The sequence below is a fragment of the Carlito syrichta genome, unplaced genomic scaffold (assembly GCF_000164805.1).
Source record: "Carlito syrichta isolate Samal-C Ts95f unplaced genomic scaffold, Tarsius_syrichta-2.0.1 Scaffold301804, whole genome shotgun sequence".
Taxonomy (NCBI): domain Eukaryota; kingdom Metazoa; phylum Chordata; class Mammalia; order Primates; family Tarsiidae; genus Carlito; species Carlito syrichta.
The window spans coordinates 250,210-267,189 of record NW_007245900.1 but is presented as its reverse complement, the minus strand read 5'-3'; the positions used below and the strand labels follow the sequence as shown (position 1 = coordinate 267,189).

The 16,980-nt window shown below is 51.1% G+C and overlaps 1 protein-coding gene across 1 annotated transcript in view; it reads left to right on the top strand.

Annotated features, from left to right (window-relative positions):
- Positions 1 to 16,980, top strand: part of GRIP1 (glutamate receptor interacting protein 1) — a 388,420-nt gene that overhangs the window by 204,479 nt on the left and 166,961 nt on the right. The window contains exon 2 of the mRNA XM_008055267.2: positions 653 to 733. The gene's annotated coding sequence lies outside the window, so the exon portion shown is untranslated. The remainder of the gene's footprint in view (positions 1 to 652; positions 734 to 16,980) is intronic.

The following is a 16,980-nucleotide window of genomic DNA, read 5'->3' as shown; positions in this document are numbered from 1 at the left end:
TGCTCTTTTCACGATTCTGCGTGTTATTTTCCTCTTTCTAGAAGTTCCTTGCAATCCACGTCTTCCTCCACCAACCCCCGTTCCTCCCCTGTTCTCATCCTCCCCCCTGGTCTTGCCTCAGAACCCCCGCCCCCCTTGCTGGGCACGCGAGGCTGAGCCACGCTCCCAGGAAGACCTACTAACTCCGTGTGTCTTTATTCCCTGCAATACTAATCCTCTGCTTCTCTGGAACGCTGCCCTCTATCCCCTCTGCTCTTCTCCTTGGTTACTCTTAGCGCACAGCGGGCCACACCACTTCTTCTTTCACTTTCTGTCGTACATATTCACTATCCCGATGAGTCTACACTCCCGATGAGGCAGATACACCCCATCTGTGTACTTCTTGCCATTTCACAAGCATCTTCACATGCACTGTAGCTTTGGGTCCTGACAGCCCCGAGAGGTAGAGGAGAAGTGTATCCCCACTGAGAGGGGACGAAACTGCATTTTCAAGGGCTCAGCCCACAGATGACCCAAGTCGAGGATGCAGGTCTACTGACTTTCCCCCGAACCTAGCACCTCTCTCTGACAGAAGGAGTGCAATCCATTAGGAGTCTTCACCGTGCCGGAAACTGGATGGAAATTAACCAAAGCCTTCATTGTACCTTTGCAGATGACAGTCCCTACACTAAATCCGCCAGCCAGGCCAAGCCGCCCGATGGAGCGTTGGCTGTGAGGAGACAGAGCATCCCAGGTTAGACCAGACGGTTGGATTTTCCAGCTGTTTTGATTTTGAATCCTATTATGTGGTGACTCGAAATAATCCCAGCTTGGTAACGAAAATCATGTTATTTCACAGACCGTAGATTGCATTCTATACAACTCATTCTAACGATATTCATAAAAGCAAGACCTTGGGAAGCCTTGGGCCTTGCGAGAACTCATCTCATTACCCTCATTGCAAAACCACCTGACGTGCGTGGACCCTCGGTCACGTCTTTGCTTCATCCCTGTTTTTCGGGGAGGACCTTCCCGACAGCATCGGTCTCTGTTCTGAGACGTGGTTGGCAGAGAGCAGGGTTCAGAGTGTGGTAGCAGGTCATGTGCCCTGAACAGAAGGCCACCCCTTTCCTCTCATCTCTTAGAGCCTGAGTAAGCTTCCGCTGGACACCTCTTGTAAAATTCCGGGGTTTTGCTTCCTTGGGAAAGGGTGATTTGGAGTCTTGTAGTACAATGCCATGACATTTACGTTCTTCCAACAACATGTGTTGAAGAAATATTTTGAGTGTCCGAAACTTCAATATTTTGAAGCTTTGATTTGTCAGTGACACAAAAGCATATAAGTTCTCCAATTAAAGGGAAAGGAAATTCAAAATATTATTAAAACTTTAACTGAACTAGATAATTCATGGAAAAACTCCCTTGTAGAGGCAATTATATTTATGGGAAAGGTTAAAAGCATCAATACAGTTAAACATTTATCGCAAGGTATGTATTTATATGTTTCATACAAGTAAGTTGAGTTCGTCTAACCCTTAGCTACAGGATTTTGGAGTACAGTCGTTTTAGCAATTCAGAAGAAACAAAGCAATGTTTCCTATGTCCAGTGGAATGATCTGGAAGGTGTGTCAAGGAGAGGGAGAATGTTCCATTTGGGTCAAGAGTGAGATGAGTCCCGTTTCCAAGCATCCCTGTTCGTGATTATTATTTATCATAAGAATTTCACATGGTTATTTTGACCCTTACTCTGAAGGCTTAGGTTCATGTTGAAAGTGCATGGTTTATGAAGAGACGTGTTATGAATACGTGATTCATCCTTATTTCAGTGCTTTGAAGATTCTAAAGTCATTTCAATTCTGCAATTAGATGGCGTCACCCGGGGCTGAAATTTCTTCTGTTTCATTCTATAAAACATCGCTCTCAGGGCTGGGCATATTTAGGAACACAATGGCAGTCACCGTGGACTGTGTTCTCTGTGTTCCCCTCGTCAGCAGTGAGGAATGGCCCGCGCTTGAAGTCCAAGAATCCCTGGTATCCCTCAGTTCCTCCTGGCTGCTCTGATTTGCTGGCGCTCAGTGTGCGTTTGCTGGGAAGAGCCTAGAGACTTCCCAGCGCCCTTAACAGCCTTAGGTGATGCGTGCAAAGGCGCTGACCGTGACCGTGTTTTCTGTTCATGGGTTCTCTAGGGCTATACACGAAATTGCAACGCACGCTGGAAGGCCAGCCTTTTTCTTAAAGTCATGTGGTTGTTTTTTAGTTGCGTGCTAGATACACAGAATCAATTCACCATAAACCTTAGTTCATGACACACAGGTGACTTTTTGTTATGAATTTTCCCTTTTGTTTCTCCTCATGTCAGACTGAAAAGTCATGGAATCATGGGCTCCTTGTAGGCTCCATGGGGTATTTTCCTGGAGTCTGGCCTCGGACAAACCCTTTTTTGTTCTTCTCATAAGGCAAGAACAGAGGCTTCAGGAATGTTCAGAATTGCCTTAGTTGTTTAGAACAGCCCGAGAAAAAGACTGTCCCAGCCAGAGGGCTAAGAACACAAAGTGGCTGATAGCTGTTACTCACCATGATCTTGAGAGATTTAACGAACTTAGAAGCCGCTTCCTGAATGACTGATGCCTCATGGGGTCTGATCTTTTACTGTCTTACTTAAACGCACCTGTGAACTCTTGTTCTGACAAAGAGAAGGGCGTCTCCTCAGACCTTTGGCCAAGAAGTCACACAGAGATCAGACCCAGTCTTTGGAAGTCTTAGCCAGTTACCTGTCGTATTGACCTCTGCCCCTACCCAGTCCCTGAGAAACAAGAGAAACCCACAGAGGAGGAGGCAGGAGACACAGGCTCTCCATTATTTCCTGGAGCTTCTGCTGAAATTCCTGAGAGGGGTCTCCCTCTGAGCTGGGGTGGTGGGCTCAGGGAACTGTGAGGGCCAGATGCAGGTTTGCAGCCTTCCTCCCCTTCCCCTGTGCCTGTCTCCCAGTCTTACCTCCCTCCAGGTATTCTAACCACTCCATAGCAAGGAAAGATACATCTCTTTTTTAGTTGGGGGGGGTCTCATTCTGTCACCCAGGCTAGAGCTCAGTGGCAGAATTATGGCTCACTGCAGCCTCAACTTCCTGGGTTCAGGTGATCCTTCTGTCTCAGCTTCAATCCTTCCACCTCAGCCTCCCTAGTAGCTAAGGCTACAGGTACACACTTTCAATTCATTTTTTTAAAAATTTTCTTGTAGAGACGAGATCTTGCTATGTTGCCCACACTGGCCTCGAACTCCTGGGCTCAAACAATCCTCCTGCCTTGGCCTTCCAAAAGGATACATCTAGAGGAAAGTGTGCCAAGGAAACAAAGGCCTACGGGAAAGCTTAGCTTATCTACCAGCCCCTGAGCTTCTGGGTCAGCTGCAGCCCCAGGGCCTTTGAACTGCCCTGCTACCGGGAGTGAACAAACACAGGAGGCAGAAACCTTCAGGGAGGGTGACTTTTACCTGCCTCTCCCCCAGAACTCCATTCCAGTGGTCCAATGACAGTGACTGGGTTTGGCCATTCGTGTTAGCACTTTCTAGGAGGGGCGGGCTGGGTATGATGGAAGAGTCGAGTGAGGTGGCAGGAGGTGTCAAAATCTTCTCCATCAGAGCTTGGTGACAGCTTAAGCCATTTTCTGAAACTCACTCTGCAGATTGTAGATTGGCGCTTCCTAGAGTGAACATGTAGACATATATCCATGGAGATGTCCTAGCTTGGGCTCCTGTGTCCATGGCAGAATAAAGGGTGACTTTTAATGATTCTGTCCCAAAGAAGCCCACGTGAATGTTACAGAAATATAATTTGCTTTTCATTCATACCAAAATGCACTAGTCCCATCTGAACCCAAAAATAGCCACAGCAATTATTTGATCATCACGAGCTCAAAAAATGTGTCTTTCCTGAAGTACCAGTTCTCGCTACAAATCCTTTCCCCTCCCTTTCTGTTCCTGAAAGAAAAGACGGATTAAACATCTCTTAGGAGCAAATGCATTTGTGTTGAATAAAGGGGAGATGCATTATTCATGTTATTTGGAACTTGTCGTTTTAATCATGGCCCATATGGCACAAAATGTAAAAATGAAAGAATATTTTAGTCTTTCATAGGTTTTATAGAATTTTGAATAATAATAGTAGTAAAAAAAAATAACATGAGTGTGTCTGTGACGCCGGAGCTTAAATTTAACTTAGAGACTTAACATCCTGTTAAAAATGTGAAGGAAGTAGGTTTTCAATTTCATTTGTGCCCATTTTTTTTTTCCAAAGATAAGACAAAGTCCAAGGACAGAATTGTTTTGAACTAACGGATTCTGCCACACATTTGTGTCTATCACAAAGACACTGTTAACATTATTCCCCTTTGACAGATGAGGGTGCAGTGACGTTTGACCACTTGAAGGGTTTGTCCAAATTTGTAGAGGAAGTCTGCTGAGATCTGGGTTGGACAGATTTCCCAGTAATTGGCAGCTTTGCCCACTTAGAGATGAGGCCTTGGATTATGTCTGGCTGATGTTTGTGAAGAGCAAAGACAGGACACAACACTAGACCCCCAAGCCTGAAAGCTTTGGCTTGCCCCCTCTTTCTACGTAGGGTGTCTTTCTTTTCTTGTGTTCATCTTGACTGATTGCCCAAACAATTCTTGGCGATTAACAAATGCAGGAAGACGTCAGATGGTCATGTCTATCGCATTTGTCAACTGTGGTACACCCAGGAAAGTTATCTTAAATCTGCATCCAGAATAAGGTCACCAAAGTTTATGTGGGAATTTTTTTTTCCCTTCCAGCAATATAAGAAAAAATACTTATCAATCTGGCCCTAATGGAATGAAACTGATACCAGTCTTTCTTCTCACATTTAGGTGTTTTAGGGAAAGTGTAGAACTACGAAGCTGAGAGTCTGAAATATTCAGTAGCTCAAGATAAGCATAGTCAAGCTGTTTAGACTCTCTCCAGGAGAGGTCCCCGTCTATTGAACCCAAGACTGAAAAATAAGGTTGATGACACATGCCAGGACACCACGCAGAAGCTGGTAGCCTTGAATGGACGGGAGGAGACAGGGACTCGGAGGGTTCTGTCCTGTCTGTCTGGCACTTTCCCGTCTTTGTTATGCACACAGTTTGATGCTTTATTAGCCTAAATGTGACTTTTACCCCAGGATTTCCAGCTGTGCCTCCACGCAGGGGTACAAAGGATCTCGGTGCAAATCTGCAGTTTGATTCTGCTCCTCTTTGGTCCCATTGAGCCCCTCAAATGTGGGCAGATCTCAGGGACAGGAAAGCAAATCTGTAGAATTGAGCAAGCATGAAGTATCCCCCCAGGGGTGCAGCTGCTGCCCAAAGACACCAAGTCAGAACTGGCTGCCACTGAGGCGTTGGCCAATGTGTGGGGTGCGTGGGGACAAGCGCCTTGCTACCCAGTCGGGCTGTCCTGCTTCCTGGCAGGCATCCCAGGGGGCCAAGGCCAAGACAGTGAGGAATGAGGGCCAGGGGACCTCCCCAAACCTCGCTGTTGGAGCTCTAAAAGAACCCACAGTAAAGGTGTTTACAGAGGCTAAGATGAATGGATGTCTGAGAAGCTAGCTAAATTATATCGCTTATTTAGCCTGGCATGTTGGCTCACACCTATCATCCCAGCATTTTGGGAGACCCAAGTGAGAGGATTGCCTGAGCCCAGGAGTTCAAGATCTGCTTGGGCAACTTGGCGAGACCTCGTCTCTACAATAAATCAAAAAGTTAGCTGGGCGTGGTGGCTGGTGCCTGTAGTTCCACGTACTTGGAAGGCTGAAGTGGAAGGATCACCTGTGCCCAGCAGGTCAAGGCTGCAGCAGCTATGAGCATGCCACTACAGTCCAGCCTGGGTGGCAGAGTGAGGCCCCCAACTTAAAATAAATAAGTAAATACTGTGGCCTCTTTAGAGGCACATTTCTAGGATCACCAAGTCAAGACTGTTGGTAGCACTGTGGAGAGCTCTGAGATGCAGCCCCTCCACCATTTTTTCCACCATAGTTATCACGGCTGGAATTAACCCTATGCATATTCTTTTTTCTGCCCCAGTCCCTGGCTAGCACGTAGGCCACACAGGCGGGTGCTGAGTGTGTCCCGTTCGCTGTGTCTCCAGGGCACAGATCAGGCTTGGCCCGCGCAGGGACTCCATGGATGCTCGTGGCATGAGTGGACGAGCAGTGCTTAGGTCAGCAGATGGGTTCTCCCGAGGCTCCTGGGGCCCAGGACCAGGAGACCCCATGGAGGAGGGCAGCATGGTCTCTGCCTGCCTTGTCTCCTGTCTCCTGTCCGCTTCAGCGGACACTCACGTGGGCCTCAAGGCTGTGCCAGTGTGACATCCCTATGGAAAGGGCCTGCCCCCAGCTTATGTGGGAATGAATGTCAGCTGCGAGACAGGGACTCAGGATGGCCAAAGTCTCCCCTCCGGCCCCCTTGGCTTCTGCTTGGCAGGAAACAGCAGCACAGTCCTGTAACAGCTGAAGACAGAATGCCAGCACAGTGTCACTGTGAGGTTGGCAAGGGTCCCGCTTACAGAAGAGGGCTAAGGGCGGGAGAAGGCAGCCGGCATCTGTCAACAGAGAGGTGGGAAGCAGGGCAGACTGCTTAGGATGGCGATGCACATGTGTCTCCCCCCCAGAGAGCTGGGCCCACCAGCCGTGTGGCTGGGCACCGAGTCCTCCCCCGACCTGTGTGTTCGGGGCGGTGGCCTGTTAGCGATTTGGAGACATGGCAGTCTATCATGGCTGGACTTCCTCCCCGCTGCCTTAGGAAGCGGAAATGCAGCAAGGGGTGTGTTGGCAGCAAGTGGTCTAGTGATCTCTCCTCCAGCTTGCAGTTCAGGGAAACACATTCCGTGGGCAACTCGTTCTGTGCTTTGCTGTTTGCTGGGCCCCTGTGTTATGGGCATGGTGGCCCTGGGTCAATGTAGTGTTCCATGTACATGCTGTTAGACAGTAACTCTGGCGACAGCTGATAGCAGCCTCCCGTGCCTGAAGGAAATCGTGCTAGAAGACTCCAGTCTGTGTGCCCAGGAACCACAAGGAAAAGGCCTCTGGTCTCCATCACTTCTGCACTGAAAAAAATAATTCTCAGCCAAGTGTGGTGGCTCATGCCTATAATCCCAGCACTTTGGAAGGCCGAGATCAGAGGATTATTGGAGCCTAGCAGTTTGAGGCCAGCCTGGGCCACATAGTGCACTTTTTCTCTGAAAAAAAAAAAAAAAATCAAAAAATTAACTGGGCAGGGTGGCGCAGACCTGCAGTCCCAGATCCTCGGGAGGCTGAGGCAGAAGGATCACCTGAGCCCAGGAGACTGAGGCTGCAGTGACCCGTGGTCATGCCACTGCACTCCAGCCCGGGCAACAGAGGGAGACCCCAACTCAAAACCAAACCAAATCAAAACAAACAGAAAACCACCTCTCCAGGTTTGGTCACCTCAGCCTAAGGTTTTACAGGGAAGTGACTTTGGAGAATTAGGCTAGGTGACAGCTGTGTTGCTTGACTGACACTGGGAAGAGGAAAACCTGGTGATGGCCGACCAGCAGTGGGGCCCTGCTGTCCCCTTCTCTTACCCACAGTCTTTGCGGACTCAGCTCTCAAATGTCACTCACGTCCTCACAATTGTGACATATTCGTGTTCTACCCATGCAGTCATTAATATGGTTTTAAGTACATTTGAATTCACATTCTGACTTGGCTCTATTCTAAGCTTTGATATCTGTGAGTTCCTATCCTAACTATACTTTTCTGATATCATTTAAACATTTTTCTCACCCGGAAATTAAAAGCAAAGGTTGACCCTCCCCTCACGCCATCTTGCACCCATCCATGTTTTACGGGGCCTGCCTCGGGAAGCACTGACTTGGGACACGAGTCTTCTCAGAAGAAACAGCTCGGCCCCAAAACTGTCCCTGTCGGCACATCAGCAGTGGCCGTTGATCGATGGTGCAGAAGCAGGTCATTGGAACGGGCTGAGAGGCGTCTGGGGCTTCTGATAATGACTGGAAAGGAACGGAGCAGACAAAGAGGGGTGGAACATTAGCCCAGAACCTAGGGAGTCACGGGGATGAAATGGTCATGACTGTAACCTAAGGAAGGGGGGGATGGGGACGGGGAGAGAGGGAGAAACACGTGGGGAGAGAGGGGGACACATGCACAGAGAGAGGAAAATACACAGAGAGGGAGAGAAGGGGGGAGAGAAACACAGAGAGAGAGAGAGAGACAGAGAGAAAAACAGAGACAGGGAGGAGAGAAAACACACACAGAGAAACACACTGAGAGAAACAAACATGGAGAAAGACAGAGAGAGAGAGAGGGAAGGAGAGAGAGAGAGAGGGGAGGGAGAGAGATAGAGAGAGAGATGGAAGGAGAGAGGGGGCGAGGGAGAGAGACAGAGAAACACAGAGGCAGAGACAGGGGAGAGAGGAGAGGAAGAGAGACAGAAGGAGAGAGAGTGAAAGGGGGAGGAGGGAGAGAAACACATGCAGAGAAACAGAAACAAACAGAGACAGAAAGAGAGGGGGGAGGGAGGGAGAGACGGAAGGCAGAGAGACATAGAAGGAGAGAGAGGCAAAGACAGAGATGGGGAGAGAGAGAGGAACATACACACAGAAACAGAGAGAGAAAGAAAGAAACACACCGAGAGAAGCCGAGGGCCAGGCAGGAAGCAGGGGAGTTCCCTGCCTGCTCAGCCCTGCCCGATCCCAGTTGTTTCATTTCTCCCTCACAAGGCAGCCAGGAAGTACATTTTGCCCATTCCCCTCTTGCCGATGAGCAAACTGAGGTTCTGGAGCTAGGGTCCCTTGCCTAAGGTCACTAGAAGGTAATGGGGCTTGGAGGGGGCCCTCGACAGACAGCACTTTTGTCGGGGAGCCTGGGTCCTCAGAGAAGGGAGTGGGTGGGAGATTCCCGCAGAGGTTGAGAGGTGGAGACGGGCCTAAAAGGCTCTGCCCAGAAGTCTCCAGAAAGTGTGAGCAAACAGGCCTCGTGTGTGGGCGGGGTCTGTCCATCCGCATCCTGGGCCCATCTCAGTTCTCACTGGCTGGCACCTGCAGTAGAGACAGGTGGACAGTCCCGGCCTGATCGTGGGCTGGTCCCCTCTCTCACTAAGGAACGGGGCTGGAGACCCAGGAGACGCTCACGGGGCCTCAGGCTGTGCCATTGCTTATCCCATACATGTGTGATTTTCAGAGCTTTCGATTCAAGGGAAAACGTTGACACTGGCCAAGGAGGCTTATCCATGCTTATTCTGAAACTGGTGTGGCCCTAACTCTGTGTTCACCTCTGAAGACTGAGCGACAATGCAAAGTTTACAGATGGCACTGAGAAATGAAACCAGTCGCTGTGCTCCGAGACAGGGCACAGACGTTGTGGGGCTGTCCGGGCGGTTCATATCGGTCCCCATGGCCAGGCAGCCGCGACTTATGACTCTGGTCATAAATATCTATCTACACATGGCTATGTAAAATATAACACACATACTTTGATATGCATGCATTCTTTTCAAATTCAATGTTCTTACACATTTGTGAAATCTATCCCTGAGCTGGACATTCAGCACATGTGGTGAAAACATCCCCTTCAAAGTGATGGTGGGCATCCCTCCAGCACCTGGCCGGCTTCCATCTGTTCGGGAGTCTGCCCCTGCATGGAAGGAAGCCACTGGCATGTGGGTCCCTGGCCTTTGGCCCGCCTTGCTTGGCTGCACTGATGCTTTCTCCCCATCAAGCCTCTGCTCGCTCCCTGAGACGGGCATAACTGAAGATATCGCTCGTGTTTTGATTCTGAGCGTTCCTCCGAACTGAGCCTCGTACAGTCATCCAACAGGTCAACATCCGGCAGTTACTTGTCGAGCTCCTGCTGTGTTCTGGGTGCTGTTCCAGTCGCTGGGATGAGAGCGGAGAGCCCAGCCCGCGAGCCTCTGTCCCCTCAGAGTGGCAGGCTAGCAGAGGAGACAGATGTCCACCACATGCTGTGTGTCCAGTATAGGGTCAGGCCGCACTAAGTCCCACAGAAGGAGGGAGACTCGTGTGAGGACCAGAGCGTGGTGGCATGGAAGGACGGGCTTCCCCGTTACGTGCCCACCACTTCAGATGCGGAAAGGAAAACAGAGACCTGCCCTTCCGGGCTAATGCCCACATGTGCCTGTGTGTCACGCTCCGCGCCTGTGGGAGGCTGTTCTCTGGCCACTCCCTTCCGTCCTCTGGCCATGCACTCTCCAAATATTTTATGTTTATATGGAAGCTGTAGACAAAAGACAAATATGGTCAGCTTATCCACCTTCAAGTCGCTCCTGGATTCCAAGCTCACCTTAATTTAAGGTGACAGTCTCTTAAGTCCAAGAACATATTTCTTCATTAAAAATTAAGCCCCCTCAAAGCTCTGTGCAGCTCAGCACACGTCTGTGGAGTGGAAAGGCCGCCCTGCCACCTGCCCCGCACCCATCTCTGTGTAGGACGACCCTTATGACGCAGGGGAGGGTGGCCACGTGGGACTCGCAGCGCTCACTGATGCTCCTCTGACAAGCCCCTAGTCCCCTGCAGGCGCCCACGTACACGCTTCTCCCTCTGTGTTCTGTCGCCATGTTGGAGACCCCACCTTAAAGTTTCACTTCAGTATTTACAGAGGCGGGAAACTTGCAATCGTGCAAGGTCACCCCCCTTCCCCCCATTTGCGAAACGTTCCTTGTGCCCAAGGGCGGACCCAGAGCCTCCACCTGCTGTCTCCTGTCTATCATGTTTCTGAGCTTCTCCCCCGGAAGGCCCACAGAGGCTGGCGCACACCTGACGTCTCTTCCCCGATTGCTGTCCTTGTGGGCGAGACACGCTCCGTCCCGCAGTCCTGCCCCATGTGACACGCCTGCCGTGCCCTGCCCGTCTCTCTGGTTTGTCAATGCGTTTAGCCCGTGCCAGCCACGACCAGACGTTCCCTCAGCTGAGGTCTGAGAGGACCCATGAAGCCACAACCTCCCCTGGATGTTGTATTCAGCGACTGCAGGTGACAATCGTGTGTGTAAATGAAGCAACAGTGTGTACGTTGAACTTGCTGTGGACTAAAACCCCAGGCGAGTCCACACCCTCCATCCCCCTCCATCCAATTCCTGATATCCCCAGCGGGTAGTACTTGAGAAGCAGAGAGGAAGAAGAGTTCTCACAATTGTTGAGCGTATGTCATGGACCGGAAGTCATTCAGCCATATTTATTCAAAAGAGTGACATGTTCTCCACCTCGGCGGAGGAAGAGATCCAGGCTTGCAGAGGCTTACGTAACACGCCCAAGTCTGCACAGCAACGGGGCTGGCTTTGAGGGTAACCGGCTTTGATGACCCTACCTCTAAGACACTCGCCTTCCAGCACAGCCCCACATGATTCAGCCCCCTCTCCAGCTTGGCAGACGTGGTCCCTATCCCTGACGGCCGCACGCGCTTACGACTCTTCTTAGCAGTGAATAAATCACACGTTGGATAAGCATCTTCTAGAGTGTTGCAAACCTTGAACATAGCAGGACCAAGGACAGAGACCGGCAGTGTCCCCCACAGGGGTCTCGCCTCTCACCATGAACCCCAATCTCCGATCTGTGGACTTGAGCATTATTCTCAACCAGCTCATAGCACGATCTTAAAAGCACGTGTGCATGTGCCAAGGCCATTTGCAAAAGAAGCAGCAAAACTCCGAGGGTCTTGCCATGCACATGCGCAGGGGAAACAGAGGAAGCGACAGGAAAGTGAGTGGAGTTTCAGGCCCTTCAGGCCATGTGGGAAAGGGGGCAGCATGCACCCCGCAGTCTCAGGGAGGGCTGGGACTCACATGCCGAGGGCACCACCAGTATGACCTCCGCACTGGCCCAGGTGCTCACAGGTGCATCTTGTTCAGCTAGTGAGTCCCAAGAGGCTCCATCTCCCTTCACCCTGTGTCACATCACCCCACACACACGTGTCCATCACACCCACTCCATTCAGCCGAGGTGACTTCAGGTTGCATTCTCTAAGAAGCCCTTGGCCAGGTGTGAGGGTGCGCACCTGCAGTCCCAGCTTCTTGGAAGGAGAAGGATCGCCTGAGCCCAGCAGGTTGAGGCTTTGATGGCTGTGAGTGTGCCACTGCACTCCAGCCTGGGTGACAGAGTGAGACTCCAACTTAAAAATATATATATAGGAGTCAGGCACAGTGGCTCATGAGTGTAATCCAGCACTTTGAGAGGACAAGATGGGAGGATCACTTGAGACCAGCCTGGGCAACAGTGAGACTCATCTCCACAAAAAATTTTTTTTTAATTGCTGGGTGTGGTGGTACACGTGGGTAGTCCCAGCCTAGGTGGGTAGTCCCAGCCTAGGTGACAGAGTGAGACTCTGACTCTAAAAAAAAGTCCTTGAAGGCAGCACGGCTGACCCTGGAGCGAACCCGCCTGAGGTGCACATCAGCCTTTCCACCAGCCACAGTGTGGAGTTAAGCAGGCTGCCTGAGCTTCATGCCTCAGTTTCCCCATTGTGGGAGTTCAGGATTACATGAATCAATATGCACAGAACGGCGACACTCATGGTCTGTTGCTGAGTGACAATATGGCCACAACCAGCCAGCTTAAAACAGTGCCCATGGACTGCCCACTGTACCTCTGGGCAGGATTCCGGGTGCAGCCGGGCTGGTCCTGCGAGGGACTCATGAAGCTGCCTCAGGGCACGGCTGGGGCTGTGGTCTCAGCTGAGGCATGACCGGGGAGGCCCGCTCGAGGCCCCCTCGGTTTGTTGGCAGAATTCAGTCCAGGGCTTCAGTCCAGAGGCTGCTTTGTCCTTGGAGCCCAAGGAAAGGAAGACTCCGGCATGACGGGCGCTGCAGCCTGCGTGCATACCCACATGCATGCGACAGCAGGCTCCTGGACCTTGCCACATCCCACTGGTGAGATACAAGGGATTGGCCACACCCACACTCAGGAGGAGGGCACGTGGCAGGGGCGGAGTCAGGGGGCAGGGCTCACAGAGGGCTGCCCGAGAGTGTTTGCCACAATGTACCAGACAGGCCTGCACACCTAAAGTGCTTAATAAATGCGCATCGTTCCCCTTGAAGCTGTCTGGAGAAGGCATAGGTGATCTGGGCAGATTCATTTCTCATACTGGGGGTGTTCAGACAGGGACTGGACACTGAGAGGAAAGAAGACCCAGAGGAGGGGGTTCTTGGGCCAAGCGACCCCCGAGGTCACCAGGCCAGGTAAGTCAGCGGCTCTCCTCTGTGCCGGTTTCTGCGCACCTTTCTGGGCCACTGCTGCTGTCTTGGTCGTGTCTGCCTGATCCCGCCTGTGTGAAAATGGGAACTAGGGCCAGGCTTGGTGGCTCAGCCTGTCATCCCAGCACTCTGGGAGGCCAAGACGAATGGATTGCCTGAGCCCGCGGGTTCGAGACCAGTCTGGGCAGCTTGGTGAGACCTCATCTCTACAATAAATCAAAAAACTAGCCAGTGTGGTAGCGCGCACCTGTAGTTCCAGCTCCTTGGAAGGCTGAGGCAGAAGGATCGCCTGAGCCCAGCAGGTCAATACTGGGGTGGCCGTGAGCGTACCAGTGCACTCCAGCCTGGGCGATGGAGTGGGACTCTGACTCAAAAAAAAAGAAAATGGGAACTAGAACCCCATTTGATTTTCTCTGCACGTCCCGGGAGTGGCCCTGGTGCCTCACAGAGCAGATCAGGCTGGGTGGAGAGAAAGGAAAGTCACACTGCCTCTCCTGCAGTTTGCAGGGGATCCTCTCTCAGGAAAGGGCGCCCAGGCCCTGTTTATCGCTCCCAGGTCTCTCAGAATTCTAACCAGGTGTGTAGACTTGGACTGCACCCAAGAAAGGCCACCTGTCATCTCCCAGAGGAGCGTGGGATGATGGGACCTCTCGGCTCCTCCCGACCTCAATGCTGGCAATGAGGGCTTCCACCCCCTACCTGTCTTCTCAGCACTTGGGTGCACCCTGTGGATTGTGTAGAAGGCCCAGCAGACACAAACTTGAGGCCAAGGGGCCCAGCTCTGGATGAGCACTAATCAGGCCACTCCTTGGATGGTCGCACAGAACCCAGAAAGGCATTGTATGCCCGAGAAGTTGTTTATTTAAAGCACGCATATCCTTGCACATGGATGCCCTAAGTGCAGACCCAGCCTGCCTTCTCTCTGCATGCAGCCTCTGAAGCATGTCTCAGACACCCAGATGCACCCTGAGCCATGCCCACACTGAGTGCCTGGCCCTGTTGTGCTGGGACACTAAGTGGCACTGGCTGAGGACAGCCACACCAGTCACTGCACGTTAGAGATGCAACAACCACCACACGTCTCTGTTGTTTCTTTAATTTAGGCAATTTCCCAGTAGAGTACTAAGGTGTTCATTGCTTCTGCACTTCTTTATTTGACAAATAGGTCCTCTTTCACCCAGGTGAGAGAAGCAATTATTGTCATGCTCTCGTGGACTTGGGGAGATATTCTTTAGTGACTTTTAAAGACATTGATAAGGTATTGCGCTTGTGAGGAAACTGTCCTGTGTTCTTTTTGTGCTGGGTTACAAAAGGGGGTCTTGATTCAGGCCCCAGGAGGAGGCTGAGAAAAGGAAGCATGCCGTAAGAAAAATGAAGCTGTAGTGATACACTTTCAGGGAATCTGTGTCCCGATTTCAGCTGTGGGAAGACACACGTTCCTATGCGTGTGCATATCATTGAGTTTAACAAAGATTAAATACACAAAGCCAAAAGGAGCAACCCTGTTTCTCTGGAGAGGGGGCCATGTATTCCTCTGGAATTTCAGCATAAAGGTACTATTCTCTGGGACTGGTGTGGCCTTCAGACGAGTGGTGACCAAATCGCCTACACAACACAAATGAGCACACATTCCTGCACGTGACAGTGCCTTTTGCAGTCCCTTGAACGACGTTTTGTTTTGATGTTTCATGCTTACATTCGAGAAGTGAGAGACAAAGAGCCTTGGAACTTTTTGTTGGAATGTGGGACTCTCTGTGGATAAGGATCCCTGTGGCAGCTCCGTCAAGCCAAGACCACCCCTGCTAACCAAAGTGAGCGTGTGGGAGGAAGACTGCACTTGGAGTTGGAACACGTAGGCATAAGTTCTAGCAAACAACTTGCCGGGCATGTGTCCTTAGGCAACTTGGCTAGCCTTGGAAAGCTCTAGACTTCCCATCTCCAGGACCCTGGGTTTCTGGGAGCATCAAATGTCTTTGACTCAATATCATCAAGGGAAGGTCTAGGTTTGTGATGACAAAACTTTGTGATGATGAACTTGAGCGGAGGGAGCTCTTTAAGAAAAAAAGTACAAACACTTCTTTTTCTCCAGTTTGCCAAAACCACACGATGGTGTGAGTGCGTGTGAGGACCTCGCCCCACACTTGAAGAAGCCTGCACTGGTGACGGTGTCGGAATGCAGGACTCAGGTGCTTCTCCTGTGAGCGGCCATGACCCTCACAGAGTGCCGGACTGGAAATGGCCACACCTGTCGCCTGACGGGGCTCACGCTTGTGTGTCAGTCACAGAAACCACTTCTCACAAACCTATGTTGAAGAACAAGAAAGGAGACTGATGAGAGTGGCTGAGGGTGGGACCCGGACTTAGGGCTCCCCCGTCGGGCCTTATCTTTCTTGTGTCCCTTAGAACTATGGTTGAAAGCAGAGTTTGGGGGGACAGAATGCACTTCATCTGTCCCCCCACCACCACTTACACCCCCCAACACACACACATAGCAGCAGCTGTGACCCTGGGACGCGTCATGTAGGTGTCCTTAGACCTGCTAGTCAAGAAGTCATCCTCATACAGATGTCCTTAAGCAGTAGTCGAGACATCGTGGTCATGCACTGGTCCTCAGACCTGTGGTCGTCATGACATCATCATCATGCAGTGGTCCTTGGGCCTGTGGGAGTCTCAATGTAATCATTATTGCCTGCACATGCTTCTACCTGGTTGCGGTTCCTGGCCATGTGATTGGATAGATGCAACTTCTTGATGTCTGGGGAAAAATAGACCTTCCAGGATTATTAGAGGAAAGAACATGCATCATTGTCTGATGTTCTGTTGACGCTGTCCCTGTAATTCGAGGAAGCTGAAGTGTCAATACTTGCCAAATGGGGATCTGATCAAGACGGGACCAAGAGGGTGTGCCAGAGTAGCCCCCAGCGGCCCCCTCCCCTGGAGACATGGACAGGGAGCCCTGGAGAATGACTTTCTTTATGGCCACCTCCAGAATGAGAGGGCCCCGAGGGGCCAGGCCATTCCTGAGTCCTGGAGTCTTTCTGCCTTCCTGGGGCCCCGCGGTGGGCCCAAATGTCATGCTCGCCCTGCGTCCTTCGTGCCCCTTCTGGGGATTTGGATTCAGGATTTCTTCTTATCGTCCAAGTCTGTGATAAGACGCTTCCAGGACTGCTACTTCCCTGCAAATCTTGATAGAACAGTTGAAGGTTTTTGACGACAGTCTTCAAAACTGCAAAGATGATGGGCAGAGAAAGGAAACGGAAACTCTCAAAGAGACCATGAATCTCGTTAGAGTCAATTAACCTACTGCTTTGTGTTGTGCACATTGCTCAGGACCAGAAGGAATCTGAGAAGCATGCAGACAGAATTCTAAGTCCTGTTAACCTTGTAGCTGCAATATGTCAGCCTGGTTCCTGGGAGCCTCTGTTCAGCACATGGCCTTTCCAGACCGTCTGACCTCCAGAATCGACTTGTCTATGTAAGTCAGAGAAGCGTCTGTCTTTCCTACCGGTTGGATTGTGTTCTCCAACTTGGGACACCATCAGACTCCAGCACAAAACAGCACAGGCCCTGAGAATTCACCACCCAGTCGCAGCCTACCTTCTGCAAGCTTCGTGGATTCCTCTGGACCTGCCTCAGCCTTGACACACAGCAGCTCGGAAAATAGTTTGAAGGCTCCAGAATCACTTAGTTCGTTATGTCCGAAGGAACAATTGAGGCTGACCTTTTTGCTTCACAGGAGGAGGAGAAGGAAGGAGAAGAGAGGAGA